Source organism: Canis lupus, chromosome 32 (assembly GCF_048164855.1).
Source record: "Canis lupus baileyi chromosome 32, mCanLup2.hap1, whole genome shotgun sequence".
In the NCBI taxonomy this organism is placed as follows: domain Eukaryota; kingdom Metazoa; phylum Chordata; class Mammalia; order Carnivora; family Canidae; genus Canis; species Canis lupus.
Genome location: NC_132869.1, coordinates 4,045,498 through 4,051,372, shown reverse-complemented (window position 1 = coordinate 4,051,372; position 5,875 = coordinate 4,045,498).

Sequence of the window (5,875 nt, the reverse complement as noted above, 5' to 3'; positions counted from 1 at the left end):
GGAAGAAATAAAATATGTTTGTAGACTACATGATCTTATATGTAGAAAATCACAAAGATTTCATCAAAACTACTTTTGAAACTAAGAAACAAATTCAGCAAATTTGTAGGACATAAAACCAACAGACACAAATCAGTTGCAGTTGCTGTGATAAGCATTGGGTGATGTATGTAAGTGTTGAATCACTAAATTTTACACCTGAAACTAATATTACACTGTATGTTAACTGGAATTTAAATAAAAATGAAAAGAAAAATCACTTGTATTTCTATATACTAACAATAAACAGCCCAAAAAGGAAATTAAGAAATCAATTTCATTTGCAATAGCATCAAAAATACTTAGGAGTAAATATAACCAAGGAGGTGAAAGACTTACACACTGAAAACTATACACATTGATTAAAGAAATTATAGACATGAATAAATGTAAATACACCCTGCATTCATGGATTGGAAGTACTATTGAGATATCTACACTACTAACAGTGAACCACAGATTCAATGCAATATCTGTGCTATGTGAATTTAGCAAAGTTGCTACAACCAATCTAGAAAAAAATTAAGGGACACAAATTTACAATAGTTCAAAAATGTCATAAAGATGAAAAAACAACAAAAAATGATACAAGACCTTTCCTCTCAACACTAAAACACATAACCAAGAGAAATTAAATAAAAAGATTAAAATATTTAGGTATCACAAGACTCAATGTTATTATATAGCAATTGTCCCCAAACTTATCTATTGATATAGTAATATCCCAATCAATATCCTTGTAAGTATGTTTAAATAAATTGAGATATTGATTCTAAACTATAGGTGAAAATACATAGGACCTAGAATACACAAAGCAATATTATAGAACAATGGAGTAAATTTACAGTATCAAATATCAAGATTTAGTATAAAGCCTAACGTGATTAGGACAGTGCTTATTAACAAAAGAACAGAAATCTAACACAGCAGATTGAAATGGAGACCCAAACTTACACAGATATGGTATCTATCAGATAGCCTACATTGCAACCCAATGGGAAATTAATAGTCTTTTTTTATACATGTTTTTAGGTCAACTGAACATCCATAAAGAAAATAAAACTATCTCACACCACACACAAAATTTAATTTAAAATAGATCAAATTTCCAAACGAGAAAGCTAAAATATTTAAGTATCTAGTTTACAGGAGAATAATCTCATGACTTTCAGAGAGACAATTTCTTAAAATAGAAATATCTTTAACCATATATATAAAAAAACTTGACATCATTAAAGAACTTCTATTTACTAAAATACACCAGTAAGAAAGTAAAAAGGTAAATCATCAGAAGGATTAGATCATTGCAAATAAATATTGAACTAAGGATTTTATTATATATATTTTTTGTGTAGTGTCAAATGCACATATCCATCTGTATATGTATAGTGTGTAATGCACATATCCATCTAACAACTGAGGAAACAATTTGAATGGATACTTCATGAGAAAGATTTCCAAATAAAAGGCAGCAACAGAGCCATAAATACAGATAGTAAACATAGCTGTCATAGGGGAGGAGAATGAGGGGAATGGGCAAGATGGGTGAATGGGGAATAGGAAGCACAGGCTTCCACTTATGCAATGAGTAAGTCATTGGGATGGAAGGTACAGCATGGGGAGTACAGTCAATGGTATTGTGATAGTGATGTATGGTGATGGTAGCTACACCTGTGGTGAGCACAGCACAACATATAGCCTGGCTGAACCACTACACTAAACACCTGTAACTAATGTAACATTGAATGCCAATTATATTCAAATAAAAAAATAAAAAGAAATTTCCACATGAAAAATGTGTTCACCATCTTTACTTATCAGGGATATGCAAATTAAAACACAATTAGATAGAACTACACACCCAGTAGAATGGCTAAAATGCATATATATTATATATATATATATATTTTTTAAAGATTTATTTATTTTAGAGAGAGTGCGTGAGGGGAAGAGGGGGAGGGAAAGAGTCTTAAGCAGAACCACATGGGGCTCGATCTCAGGATCTTGAGATCATGACCTGAGCCAAAACTAAGAGTTGGTCACTTAGCTGACTGAACCACTCAGGAGCCCCTAAAACACATCTATTTTTAAGGATGGAAACTGACAAGTGTTGAGGAGGATGTGGAGCCACAGAAACGCTTACAATGCTGGGTGACTGTAAACTAGGACAATCCCAGCTGAAGCATGTCTGATGGTTTCTAATATTAAATCAGTATCTACTGTAGGTTTAAAAAGTCCCACTTAATATAACATCCAATGGTAAGAAGTGTTGTGTCCTTCAATAAACATATATAGGAATGCTCATAACATTTATAGTTATATCTTCCAAAAATGAGAAACCACCCAGAAGTCCAACAGTGCCTTATGTAAATTATTGTATGTTCATACAATGGAAACAATCATACAATTCATTGGCAATAAAAATGACAAATACTGATAATAATAATAGTTTGGATGAATTTCACAGACATAGTGTCAAGTAATCAAATATAGAGAGAGCATGTATCATGTAATCTCATTTAGATGAAGTAAAAAATCAATCAAAGGTGATAGAAGTCATAAAAAAAGTTAACCTTAGGGTTACTGATTGAGAGGGTGGTATGAGGATGCCTCTGATGTAATATTGTTCTATTCCTCCATTTGGTTGGAAGTTTACATAAGTAAAAATTCAATTAATTGCAAATTTACACTAAAGGTAAATATTTCAAACATTTGCATCATGCAATACCTTTGAAATCTAGTGAACTTCTGTACATTAATAATGAAAACATAAAACAGTATGCAAAATGACAACATGAACATGAAATCTTCAGAATATGTAACATAAAAAGCTTAAAATGTTCATTCACACAGCTGAAAAGGCAAATGCAAATTAAGATAACAGGGTATCATTTTTATCCATTACATCTGTAAAATTAAAATTAAATAACAGTAATGGCTGATATTATCCAGTGTTGAGGAGTGTGAAATTAGTGCCATGTATATTATTCATGGGAGCATAAGGTAGTATTGCTACTTTGGGAGAAAAAAATTCTGTCAACATCTGCCTCATAAATTTCACATTCAGGCCTCCTTATAAATAATAAATGTGGATAGAACTGCAGGGTATTATGCTGAGTGAAGTAAGTCAATTGGAGAAGGACAAACATTATACGGTCTCATTCATTTGGGGAATATAAAATATAGTGAAAGGGAATAAAGGGGAAAGGAGAGAAAATGAGTGGGAAATATCAGTGAGGGTGACAGAACATGAGAAACTCCTAACTCTGGGAAATGAACAAGGAAGGGGGTAGTGGAAGGGGAGGTGGAAGAGATGGGGTGACTGGGTGACAGGCACTGAGGGGAACACTTGATGGGATGAGCACTGGGTGTTATGCTATATGTTGGCAAATAGAACTCCAATAAAAAATATTTATTTTTGTAAATAAATAAATAAAATAAAGGACTCACACAGGGGCACCTGGCTAGCTCAGCTGGTGGAGCTTGTGACTCTTGACCTTGGGGTTGTGAGTTTGACCCATGTTGAGTATAGAGATTCGTAAAAATAAAATCTTCAAAAAAATAAAATCTTCAAAATCAAAATTAATAATAATAATAATAATAAATGTCTAAGGAACTATGAACAAAATTAAAAATTCAACATTGTTTTTATTGCAGCACTATTTATAAGAATAATAATAGATAATCTACATGCTATCAAGAGTAGTTCATTATAGCATACCCATCTTTTAAAAATATCATGTATCAGTTAAAAAGGAGTTAGAACTACATATATCACATGGAAGCATATCCATGAATCTCTCCTCTCTTCCTCTCTCTTTTCCCCACCTCACACAGTGGAATAGAGGCAGTGAAAGAAAGGAGAGATTTTTGTTACTTTATATAATCCTGTTATTTGGAAAAATTAAATCTAAAGTAAAAAATTCTGATTAGAGGTGAGCTGGGGGTTCAGTTGGTTAAATGTCTGCGTTGAGCTCAGGTCATGACCCTGGGATCCAGGGATTAAGCTCCTATGTTGGGCCCTCTGCTCACGGGGAAGCCTGCTTCTCCTCTCTCTGCCTGCCATTCCCCCTGCCTATACTCTGTGTCAAATAAAGTCTTTAAAAAAATTTCTGATTAGAGAAGGTGCTCTATGTGGAGAAAGCCATGAAAGCAAAGCTGTTCTGCTTTTGGGAAGGCACCTGCAGCCAAATTTTGCTTATTGCTTCGTAATCCTCACCATCAATCTTGAATACTTCAGTGTTGGAAACACTCACTTCTCAATATAACCCAGATGACATTATTCCAACTGTCATATTTTTTTCTTTTTTATTCTTTTTCTTACCATTGGCTTTTACCCTCACATCTCACTATAGCCCCCAAACACACATACTTCCATGTTCCATAATTTCTGACAAAAGATTGTTATTAAATTTTTTAATAATTCCCTTTGTGATTTGACTGCAAGTATCTGAATCCCTAAATCCCTAAACATCGAAATTTCCTAACGATGGCTAGTGCGACCAGGGGGTTCCATTTAATTTATTTATCTTCTTGGTTCGATAGTGTCTAGATATCTGTATTTTGCTATCAGGCCAGACATGTCTGACTCCAAGACCTAAGAATCTACACTTTACAGACAGAGGTGTGTAATCTGACTTAAGATCCAATCTACTGAAAGCCTTTTTTTCCCTCATGTTCCTGTTATCTGTACCCACTTGTAAAATCAGTATTTCATAGTAATTATGTATTTTCAGTAATATATCACATTGCATTTATAATAGTATATCAATTATATAAATTAGTAATGCATTTAGCAAAGGTTTTGAGAATATATGACTAGCTAAAGTTAATAGTGTCTCCATTTTGGTGTTGGATAATTAATTCCTTTATGTTTTTCATGTTTCTAAATTTCAGCAAAAAGCACTGATTATTTTTTAATCAGAAAAAAATTTAAAACTTTAAAAATTAAATAGCAAAATACTTCTTGCAAACATAATCCATCATTGAAAACTTGTTTTTCATAAATCTGGGTTTGATGTACACAAATACAACTATTACTCTCAAAAAAAGTTACATGGATTATAATGAAAGGTTAGCTAATAAATTAGCTGAAATTTAGTAACTGTAAATTAATAATAACTAAGTTGCAGAAAAAGAACAAATTCCAAATATCAAATTTTTCATATAAAAGTAAAATAGTCCTAGGACCTGTGGATATGCATAACCACACAAACTCATAGAAAATTCAAGTATTTATCATAAATATAAGAGTTCCCTGTAGCAAATTTGAAGCTATCAATAAATAAAAAGAAAGTCCCAATTGTCAAAGCCAACATTTATGAAGGCTGTTGCCTTGACCTTTAATCTTGTGGCTTATAGTTTTATTTTCCTGTGTGTATAGATTTTTTAAAAGATTGTTTTTATTTATTTGAGAGAGAGAGTACATGCACACACACAAGCGAAGGGAGAGAGAGGAGCAGACTCCCCACTGAGCAGGAGCCTAACAAGGGGCTGGATCCCAGGACTGTGGGACCATGACCTGAGTTGAAGGCAGACACTTAACCCTCTGAGCCACCCAGGCACCCTATGTATATAGATTCTGTCATATTTTATTTATTATGTTTTTAAAGATTTTTATTTATTTATTTATTTATTTATTTATTTATTTATTTATTTATTCATGAGAGACACACAAAAAAAGAGGCAGAGACACAGACAGAGGGAGAAGCAGGCTCCACGCAGGGAGCCCAATGTGAGGCTTGATCCTGGGACTCCAGGACCACGCCCTGGGCCGAAGGCAGGCACTAAACCACTGAGCCACCCAGGGATCCCAGGATTCTGTCATATTTTAAAT